Genomic DNA, 11,153 nt, shown 5'->3' on the forward strand with positions numbered 1-11,153 from the left:
GCACTGAACTGTGTTCAAATCCTAGGGGGTAGGGGTGATCCAATTCTATGACAAGCCATGGAAAAGCATATTAGATTTCTATTACATGGTGAATATAATTGGAAATTTTGGCTAGAAGATAGAGAATGAAATCTTAGTGTCATTTAAAGATCATTCTCATCTTTTTATTGATCTCTATTAAAACCTGTTAAAACTCTTCTGTAATATAGAAAGAAAAACACCATGGCAACTCAAATAACTTTTATTTGGTGGGAGTGTCAACAGAGAGCATACATGTAAACTATGTGTAAAAGAAAGGATATTTAAAAGTATGACATCATGTGAATCAAAAGCCATTTAGGTTGTTCAGTGTTAAGATGATGTTGCCAGGATGAGAAAAGTGATTTTTACTTTGGAAAAATAAAAAATATCATCCATTACCATGCAAAGGACCTTGTAACTTTCTCCATTGCACTCTTAGACTGCAAGCCCAGGTGCCCATCTCTGCCAGCCTGGGGACAGCTGCTGAAAACTACATTAAATGCTTTTGGATAGTTGCACAAATGCATGGGAAACTTGCAATGCTGATGTGTTTTTTCAACACAGAATACTTCCTCTTTCAATTTCACCATAAGAGGGTGAAGCGTTGTGGTTATCCAGCTTTCACTGTTCACCTGAGAAATGAAATCAAGGGACAAATGCGGCGGTGAGAGCTTGCAGCTCTCCCTCACATACAATGATACAATGTTCCATGCCTACTCCAAAAGGCCATCTGCCATTTGATTCCATGGAGGGACACAGAAATCCCTTCTAGGGGTTGCTGCGTGGTGTCACTGCTGGTCGAGGTTGTCGTGACACCAAGCTGGGTGCTGGCACATGGTGTCTGTGCTTAGTGCAAGGTGCTTAGCACAAGGGGATGTAAGACATGGACAAATTACTCTCAGGGATATAAAATGATGGTGTAGGTTGACCTCACTTTTCCCAAGGCAAACAGTGACCTGGGATGAACTTGCCAAAACTTTTGTCTTGACTCTTTAGTCTTGGTTCTTCAGGCATCAGAGAGTCTGCTCTAAACATCTGGGTTTTGGGTTTGTATTGTTCTTTTCCCTTGTAACCTGTCTGGAAGATAGTGAAGGAAAGATTTTCTGGGTTAGAAAAAATGACCTGATTTTTTTGCTTTAAACTGAGAAACCATTGTCCCAAGATGATACCCAGTCCAGACCTTTTCTAGGTCTGGGGATGAAGGTTGTTTGTGTGGGGGTTAAAAAAGCATTTGTTTTTATGTTACTGTTTCTTAGGGAGCTGCCTAAGAGGTTCAAATTTAATGTAACTGGAGGTATATGGATTGCAAAACTACATCATTTACACATATCTATAAATATATATAAATGTTATAACAGGGGTCTAAAAGACTAAATAAAGTGCCAGAGAGAAAGAAATAAGGAAGCTCAAAGTTCAGAAGTCTTCAGGGAAGAAAAAGTTCCTGACCAGGACAGAGAAATGAGCATTGCCAGTCTTGGAGCAAGGTCAGACATAAGGAGGTGAATTAATTGCCTGAAGAAACAACTTGTTTGGCAAGATGGGGATGGTGCAATCAGTGAGATACAAGTTAAGGAATTGGTGCAGACCTGCTGGAAGCTAGTGACAGCTGTGGAGGAGGAGGAAAATCTGGAGCCGCTGTAGTGGATCCTGGTGTGCAAGCAGCACATGAGATCCACCTGCACTGCATGGTGGTGGGGTGCAGGGGCACAGGCAGGTGCTTGCAGCTCACAGCCGGATTGTTTGCCTGCCAAAAATCTCCTCTGGTGACACCCAAGTTCCATGCGTGGTGCTGTCATCAGCTTAATCCACCTGCACCTGAATTCTGGAAAGAGAAGAAAATTTAATTCTCTCTGAATAAACTTCTGCCTTCCTTTCCTCTCCTTTAACTGCATTTTCAGCCGTCCACAATCTGGTCTCAAAGGGCATGCTTTTACAGTTTTACTCAATTTCCGCACAAATTGGTGGAAAAATTAATGCCCCAAATATTGAACCAGATCCCAGGAAATGTTGATTCCAAGGGAAAGATGTATTCCTCTGCTAATGATTAGGTCAGTTGTGTTTTGGTTATTCTGTCTTTTCTTAATTTTGGTCTTTTTATGTCCCTGCAGTTCCCAAAGCTCCAAGTAGATATATGCATATGTATATAGATATATACATATCTATACATAGATATAGATATATGTATAGATATAACTGCATATGTAATCATGAACTGGAATGTTCATTTGTTTTTCTAAACTTTGTACATTTACAGCTGAGTTCTTTGTGCTGAATTCTGGTCTAATCAAAGAAAAGGACTCAAAAGAATTCCTGCAGTCTTGAAAGAGGCATATCAGTTTTGGCTGTGCTGGTGCACTCACGTCCCTTCCAGTGATGGATGGATGGGTGTACTAGCTGAAATGAGAGTTTCCCAGTCTTTGTTTCATGTACCCAAAACAGGGGACTACAAACTCCATAGCTCTGAATTGGAGACTATCTGTAGTTCTCAATAAGAAGTCTTCAGTTTGTACTGAGAGTAGAGGCTGGGTGGGGTAGACATGGAGATGTAATAACCCCCTTCTAGCTGTCCCAAGTCCCAACACTCCCATACATCCTGTAGATGCTTGCTCTTCAGTTTCTTCCTGGTGTACAAGTACAAAGGTTAGACTTTACCTCTGCATCTAATGAGGTGCATAATGATTGTGCAGAGATACATTCAAATATATATTTTTTCTAATCAGATGTTTTGATTTTCTTAAACAGAGTTTGTTTTTATTTAATAAATGTTCAAAAGATGAGAGGTGTAAAATCAGCAGCGATTTTTGAAAATGTAAGCTGAAATGCACCTTGAAGATTTTGTCCTATATAAAATATTATGGCTGAAGTTAAATATTCCGTTTAACTAAGTAGTGGAAAGATACGTGGAAGTAGCAACTAGAGAGCTTTCATGTCTTTCCATGTGTTGGGGATGTAAAACTTAGCCACACTCCATTCATTGTACGGTTTTCTGAAACAAGGTGGCATGCTTCATTTTTTGACAGTGAATCAGGACACTACTGTGTAATCAGTTCCCATTATTGTACATAATGGTATGAGCAAACAAAGCCCCACAGTGAAAAAAAGACATAGCCTGAAAGTCTTTAAGTCAGCGTATAACATGAAAGAAATGAGCGAAGAGTAGTATTGACTTCTTAGTCAATTTATTGAATTATTTGAATAAATATTGAATTTATTGAATATAATGGCTTTAAAGTGATGCAATGTGTCATCAAATCCTGCTCTAGTGAGATCCAGTAGAACTTATCCAGTTAATCTAACTTCATTGTAAAATTCATAGCAGTGTATCTAAAAACAAAACCTCCCAGCCATCAAAACTCAAAAAATTCTCACAATGAGGTCAGTGTGTGAATAATGGCCTGTTTTTTGAGAATGGAAGACATCACTAAGAGGTCTGTTTTGATACCACTATTCTGTTGACCAATTACAAAAACTGAGTTTGTTGCAATTGTGACTAACATAAAGTATTTGTCACCATTTTCAGAAATTTCTGTAAAGCTAAAAAAAAATCAAACTTAGAATGAAAAAGACATACACAGTAATAAATGGTAGATTTACAATCCTCAGGAAGATATTTTTAGCACATTTTTTTAAGCTCAATGTTGTTTTTTTTTTTCCTTTTTTTTTTTTTTCAGAATTGGAGGAATTCAGAATTCATGAAAGGAAGGATTCAAACCAAAGCATAAATCAATTCATCATCATATTTTGCATGACAGAATGATAGATTATATTTTTTGAAACAAAGTAAAGGTCAACACAATACACATTTCTTTACAGAGGGCAGCATCTACATGCATTCCTTTCACTGTTTAAACAACAAGTAACTTATAAAACACACCCTGATATATTGATTTTCTTTGAACTCAGTCAGGTGAGGCTATATGGGGTAACCCGTCTTTTCATATTTTTCATTGCTGGCTGAGAAATTCAGCTTGGTAATTCAGAGGGTGTACTCTGAAAAAAAAAAAAATCACTCTGAAACTAAGACAGATGGAGTTGAAGAGCATTTTCTAAACCCGAGACAAAACATTACCACAAAGTCATCTTAAAATGTCAGTTACTTTAAATTGGCAATGAATTTGCATTCACAACTGTGTCATATGTTGAATAACAGCATTCTCCTCCATCATGTTCTGGGTGAAAATGGTTTGTTTTCCACATCTCTATCTTAGAAGTCTTCCTTCTCTTTGGAGCTACCTAGTGAAAACTTATCCTTATGGCAGCTGTCAAAATGCAACGATTTAAAGAGAAACATTGCCTCTGAGGTGCAAATAAGAGTATTCTGCTTCATCTCCATCTTCTGGGACAACCAGAGTTTCAAAGAGTTTTTTGGATTATTTCATATAATATTTCCTCTTTACTCTTCAGTCCCAGACTCTCAGGACTAAGATCCTGTCATCATATGTTCAGGTAATTAGATAATCACTCTTCTAGTGAGAGGGTTTGAATGTATGAGAAGGACTTAAATCTCAGCTCAGCTCCTTAGGCACTTTTTACAGAAGTAATCTGAATTACAAGTAAACTATAATATCATTGACATTGACAGTGCTCTGAATACTTTGGTGTCTGAGACATGGCACAGTCCCTAAATTCAAGCAGGTGAGCTATAGGTCCTACAGCAAGGTACAAAAAGTCTGTGTCTCCCCCAGCAAATACAATGGAGGCAGGAGTGGAAAGGAACAGCTCTGGTGTGTTGCATGTCCATGTGAGACTTTTAGAGCATTGTACTTCAGGTTTATTATAGTCCTGTCCTGCAGGCTGAAAGTCTGCTAGCAGCTGTAGTGTATTTGGCACACTCCTGAAGTTCATTCTTTGGGTTTCTGTCATCTGGAGGGAAACCAGTTCACCTGCTCTGAGACAGCTTTGTGATGTGAGTGGAGATGATCCAGGGGTTTTCTACAGAAATGCTTTTCTTAGCCAAACAAATATGCCAAGTCTCCTTGCTGGCTTTGTGAAGTTTTGGCTTTGAAATAACTAATGCACATTTGATCTGTGATACTATGCAAGGATTTATCTATACTGTCACCTGAGAATTCCATTCCAGTGTTACTGGCTTGTAAAAATAACAGAATAATCTGGAAGAGTAGCAATAGAAGAAACAAAACAAAACACAAAAAGGCTTATGTAGGCTTAGTAGGAAGTAAGAGGAACAAATCTTTAGGGAGACAAGTCTGAAATGGGACTTTTATGGATAGGATCCGTTCTTTACACACCTAGAAGACTGCCAGTTGTCTTTCAAGTTTGATGTGTTCATGCTCATTCCTTTCAAAAAGTTTTATATGAAGATTTTCATCATCTGTGACAGTTGTTCTATGACATTGTAGTAACTGTTCACATATCTCTGCACATCTGTCTCTGTTCCTCCACACAGTAGTATGCTTTGAATTAGATGGATCCCTGCTTATTCAGTTTTCCCTCTGAAGTACTGGACTAACAACATGAGAGGAGAATGTATAGACATTTTTTTGTAATTTACTCACTAGTTGTACAGAAATTGATGAGGAACACCCCTTAAATTATCCACAAGACCACTTATTGATTAACTGCACCAGTATCCTTATTCATTATTTATTTATTTATGCATAAATCAAATAAAGATAATTAATTTACTATAAATTAATTTACTATAAAACTAGTGAAGTGAAATAAGTAAATAAAGTATATACTAAACTAAATTACATCCCGGAGTTCACAAACTAGAAAGGAAGATGTGTTCACTAATGTGGAATAAAAATAAAAATAAAAATCAGATTCCTATGCTTTACCATCTGCACTACTTTCTAAAGCTTGTAAAGCAAAAGTCTTCAGGCAGATTTTTCTTGAATCATTTTAAGTAATTGTAATGTGAAAAATTAAGAATATATACTTAGTCTTGTTAATCTGGATCTACTGCAGGACAGAATTTTAAACTATGTGGAAATATGTATTTTGTTTACTTGCTTGTTCTTACAGTGCATGCCTCGTCTTACCAGTTTTATACTATCCAAGAGAAGTGGATGACCTTTTTCCAGGTTTATTAGCAATATTATCTTAATGGAAATAAATATATAACATGTTTAGATTCTTACCTTAATAGGAGGTCTTTAAGAACCAGCCACTTGAAAGGATGAGTTTTGTCTCAGGGCTTGTGTACTGTCCTTGAAAAATCTCGTGTCTTGAAGTTACATGTTAACAGAAGAGGCGGCACTTTCTCTCTTCATGATCATGGTATAAGACAGAGAATGTCTATTTAAGCATTGCCTTATATTTTGCATCCAGCTTCCAGAAAATCTTATCTTTCATAACTCTTTTATTATTTCAGTAGAAAATAATAATAAATAATAACAATGATGATAATAACAATAATAACAAAACAATAACAAAACAACAACAATGATAATAATATACAGGAAAGAAAATAACTATGTTTGCTCAAAATCTAGTATTATTTGTTTTGCTGATAACCAACCATGAAAAGGTGTTTGTACAAAAGACTTTTACATCCTGACTTCACTTAAACAGATAAAGTCCTAGTTTTTGTTTGTTTGTTTGTTTGTTTTGTTTTAATAGTAGGGGATTCATACCTGTCCAGACTTGAAAAGTATATTAACAAATACAATTACAGTAGACTTCAGTGGTTGACCAGAGAAATAACATTTTAGCTTGGAATGACCAATAGTATACCAGAGCATTTTTTGTTGTTCATAGTTCTCTCTTTCTATGGATATGTGTTGAACACTGTCCTTTCTACTAATTTAATCTTTCTGTCATATAATAGTGAGTATTTCATGGAACTACATGCATTTAGGTAGGACCCTGGAAACAACAAAATCTGTCATTCAGCCAGAGTTGATTATGATACGACAATTGCCTACTTAGTGGAGTTACCAAAATTCAGAAAATAATTACTTTCTTAACTCCCTCAAAAAGCCATTGAGAATCCAGTTTTGTTATGGCCTTTGACCATAAATTTCCTCTTGGTGTCTTTCCTTTGTGCACTCCGCAGGATGTTGCAACAGTTCAGCATAATTCTGAGGAGCTTTGTAATACAATGATCTCAGAATTGTAGGCTTTCCTGCAAGGATGGAAAGAATTGGAATTTTGAGCTTTCAGGAAGCAGTCCCAGTCAACAAAATGCTCCTACTTGATTAGCTATTTCAGATGCAGTATTTTGGAGGTTCCTTTCAAAATGAGTTTTCACTTAATGATGAAGAAAAATAAACCTTGATGAAATCTTGATAACATTGAGTACTTCTCTTTGTAGCCACTTACACTTCACCCTGATTGTTAAGAGTGTAGAAGGTCAATTTTAGAGTGAAACTAAATCAGTAAACTCCCAAATCTATAGATATACTATTTTTCTGCTATAAATGTATTAAGTATAATTCCTCAAGCATTCACATATATTTTGTTTTCAGAATGTCTGTGCTACAAGGGAGAATTACAGTACATCCAAAACTGTGTTATCAAAAATTAAAGTAAAGAGAGAAATTCCTAATCCTTAAACTCTTATCTAGTTTTGTAATCTCTCAGTATAAAGGTGACATCGACAGAAATTTAAAAGTTTGATAATTACTGAAGATTACTGTGAATATAACTCTCCACGTTTTGTGTAAAGGTTGAATACATACTTAATAGTATTTTTAAGAAAGGGGCCATGGTAAGGATTGAGACAAAAAAAAAAAAAAAAAGGGAAGACTCATAGAGACATTGTATTTTCTTCTGTTTAGAACTCTATTTATTCTAAGACAGATTGAACAAGATCCCTGCTTCTCTCCCATTGAAGTTCTTCATATTGGACTGAAGCAGTAGATGGGAAATTGTACTCTTTTGTTGGAGAGATATTTGGCCGAATGGCAAAGGGCCAATGGAAGATTTTAAAACAGGACTAAACCAAGACCTACGATCTCAGTAATAGATCTCCTCTAAATTACCAAGGACTGAAAAGTGGATTGATGTTTTATGGAAAGATGATATCTTTCAAGCAGTGCTTAGGAAACCTTGCTTTATGAATGTTCTCGCTATATGAGGAATAGTAGTGTTCCTTAAAATAGCTGGGCTAACAATAAGTGGAAAATTGTAGAAAGGTCTAATATTACACAGGAAAAAGGAGAAAAGTTGTCTACTTATGTATTTCTGATAGTCTCTTATAATAGTTTCAAGATATAAGTTTGTTAATGTCATCACTGGATAATAATCATATTTAATTTTTAGTGTAAAAGCTGTCTTATTGTGAGTTCAAAGTTCCTGTTGTCTTTGATGAAATATAACCCAGGACATCTCTTGGGGATTGCCAAAATTATGTTGTTGAAAGAAAAAAAAAAAAAACAGGCGTGTGTTGTGGTTTAATCCGGCCGGCAGCTAAATGCTATACAGCTCACCCTCCCCCCTCCCTCTCTGGGATGGGGGAGAGAAACAGGAAAGTGAAGCTTGTGAGTTGAGATAAAAACAGTTTATTAAGACAGGAGAATAATAACGATAACGATAACAATAACAATAATAATAATAATAATAATAATAATGTGTATGACACAAGTGATGCACAGTGCAATTACTCACCACCCGCTGACCGATGCCCAATCTATCCCTGAGCAGCTGCCCCCCCCACCCTGGCTAGCCACTCCTATATATTGTTTAGCATGACGTCGGATGGTATGGAACACCCCTTTGGCCAGTTTGGGTCAGCTGTCCTGGGTCTGTCCCCTCCCAGATCCTGCTGCACTCCTAGCCTGCCCACTGGCAGGACAGAGCAAGAAGCTGAAAAGTCCTTGGCTTGGTATAGGCACTGCTCTGCAACAATTAAAACATCAGCATGTTATCAGCACTCTTCTCATCCTAATCCAAAACATAGCTACCAGCTACTAGGAGGAAAATTAGCTCTATCCTAACTGAAACCAGGACAGCATGAAATATCGTATTATTTTTTTTCCAACTGTGCAAACGTGGCTTCAGTAATTGGTGTAAATGGTAGCTCTCCAAAGAGAATGGTAAGATACTGAAGGGTTGTATGCTTATTTGCATCTTGGACATGTCTGAACATCTTACTGGATATATTAAGACCTCTAACTATGCAGATTTTCTTGCTTTGTCTTACAAAACTAACCACCTTAAATTAGCTTGCCATACACTGATAATCTAAAAATGATTAAATTCCCAATCAATTAAGTAAATATTTAAAATTTAAATCCTGCTTATGGGGGTGATTTATGTTTAATATAAGGGCTGAAAATAAAATTCAATTCCCAGTGCTTCAGGTGAATTATTTTGTGAGTGAGAAGAGCAAAAAGCTGAATGTAGAAAGGTATTGCTTTTTTTTTTTTTTTTTTTTTTCTGGCGTAGAGTATTTCATCTGTTGTCCTCATTTCCTTGCAGTAAGGAGCTTTAACATAGATTTGACACATTATGGCAATAACCTCTATGTGTTCACTCATGGAAGCACTGCATGCCTGTATATAGTAGTCTATCTTAAAAATAATTGGTTGGTTTCAGTCAGAATCAAATCCTGTTTCTTCACTCAGGTGTCTCCTTTGACTTCAGTGTAATTGTCCATGTGAGTAAAAATAATTGGGCTTAGCCTCCTATAAGGTTTTGTCTCATGCTGTTGAAGGAAATGAGAAGGTTGCTCAGCTCACAGTTCTGTAGCATACATCACATGTTGCAGTTCTGCTCACTCTCAACTTTATTTGAGCCAATTTTCTGAGCTTCAAATTTCTGTGGTGAAAGGCTTCCTACCATGAATTAGGCCAATTATAGACAGTTCTGTAGCTACTTTCTCTTTACCTCTTCTTTTTTTAACACACGAAAAAGAGGAAATAGAGAATCCATAAACACAAGGTGGTTTTAAAAGGCAGCATTGCTACCAGGCAAGAATATTTCATTTGCAGCAAGATATATACAGGACTAAAGGCTTTTATGTTTGTCCACATTTATTTATTTATGTTTGTCCACATTACGCCTCAGGCTATTCAGAGGGCGTAGGTATGCCTGGAAGGGGTGAAGGTACTTTTGTTGTAGTCCTGGCCTCGAAGCTTGCTCTAACTGCTGCTCCTCTTGATCATGAGGACAAAGGACAAAGGACATTTGTGCCTTAGGTCTTCCAGCCTCCATATCAACCTTTATTTTTAAAGAGGGTGTCAAAAGTGAACTTGTTTCTCCTACAGATGATTGTAATGCAATCATGACATATTGCTCAAAAATATTCCCATTCTTTTCTTTCCAAACAGATTCCTGGAAGAAGTCTTCCAAAACTAACTGTCATATCTTTCCTCACAACTATATTCTGGAGTTGAGAAAATTTGTTGCAAAACTCTGCAGTAAATGTTTCCACCAATTAGTATTAGATATGTTTTGACTAAAGAATTTGTTATCCCCTCTATTGTTTGGAATAGTTAAGTTAAAATTAGTCTCGGTATCATAACTTTCAATAAAATTACCTTACTATCATTTTTTACTTTTCCATCATGTTAAGTTTTTTGTCTCATGGTGTAATGTTACCTCAAGAGAAGAACATATTCTTTCAAACATTACACTAGTTGACAGGTTCAAAATCTCAAATATACTATACTATATACAAATATACTATAGACACTTGTTGGTAACTAGTAGAAATAAGGTCAGCACCAGAGTGCTTGAGGCAGGTAACGTTGTCTGAAATCTTTTTTCTATTGTTCCTCACTTTCTTTGTTCTGTTTTCTCTTTCCATCCAGAAGTGGAAACTGTTTCGCATGTCTGGATCTCCTGTGAAGATAAAGGCTGGAAATGTTACTATTTTTTAAAATTATCTTTAATTAAATAAAATAAATAAATAATTAAATTAAAAAATTTAATTATTTTTATTTTTTCACTCCCCATCTCACTTGCACATCTTCAGCTACTATAATTGTCCTCATCCCTTCTATGACAGACTTCTCTAAAAATATTATGAAAAAGTGTTTTCTGAATTCTTTCGAAAACCCTGCACTACTACCTTTATTTGCTTCTTTAATTTCTTTGTTTACACCATTAAACTGCTTGCATATGTAAGTACATATATACATAGCTCAGGTCCTCAATAAACATGGCTGTTTATGAGAATAAAATTACAAAACCTTAAGCAGTGTGTGAGAAAAATTACAAAT

At 36.1% G+C, this 11,153-nt stretch overlaps 1 long non-coding RNA gene across 1 annotated transcript; it reads right to left on the reverse strand.

Annotated features, from left to right (window-relative positions):
* Positions 1-235: 235 nt before the first annotated feature.
* On the reverse strand, positions 236-8,638 carry LOC106049500 (uncharacterized). The gene is made up of 4 exons (XR_001214485.3): positions 8,596-8,638; positions 6,126-6,251; positions 1,608-1,843; positions 236-1,098 (listed from the first exon to the last, which is right to left on the reverse strand). It is a non-coding gene; the product is annotated as an uncharacterized lncRNA (long non-coding RNA).
* Positions 8,639-11,153: the final 2,515 nt, after the last annotated feature.

This window comes from Anser cygnoides, chromosome Z (genome assembly GCF_040182565.1).
Source record: "Anser cygnoides isolate HZ-2024a breed goose chromosome Z, Taihu_goose_T2T_genome, whole genome shotgun sequence".
NCBI lineage: Eukaryota > Metazoa > Chordata > Aves > Anseriformes > Anatidae > Anser > Anser cygnoides.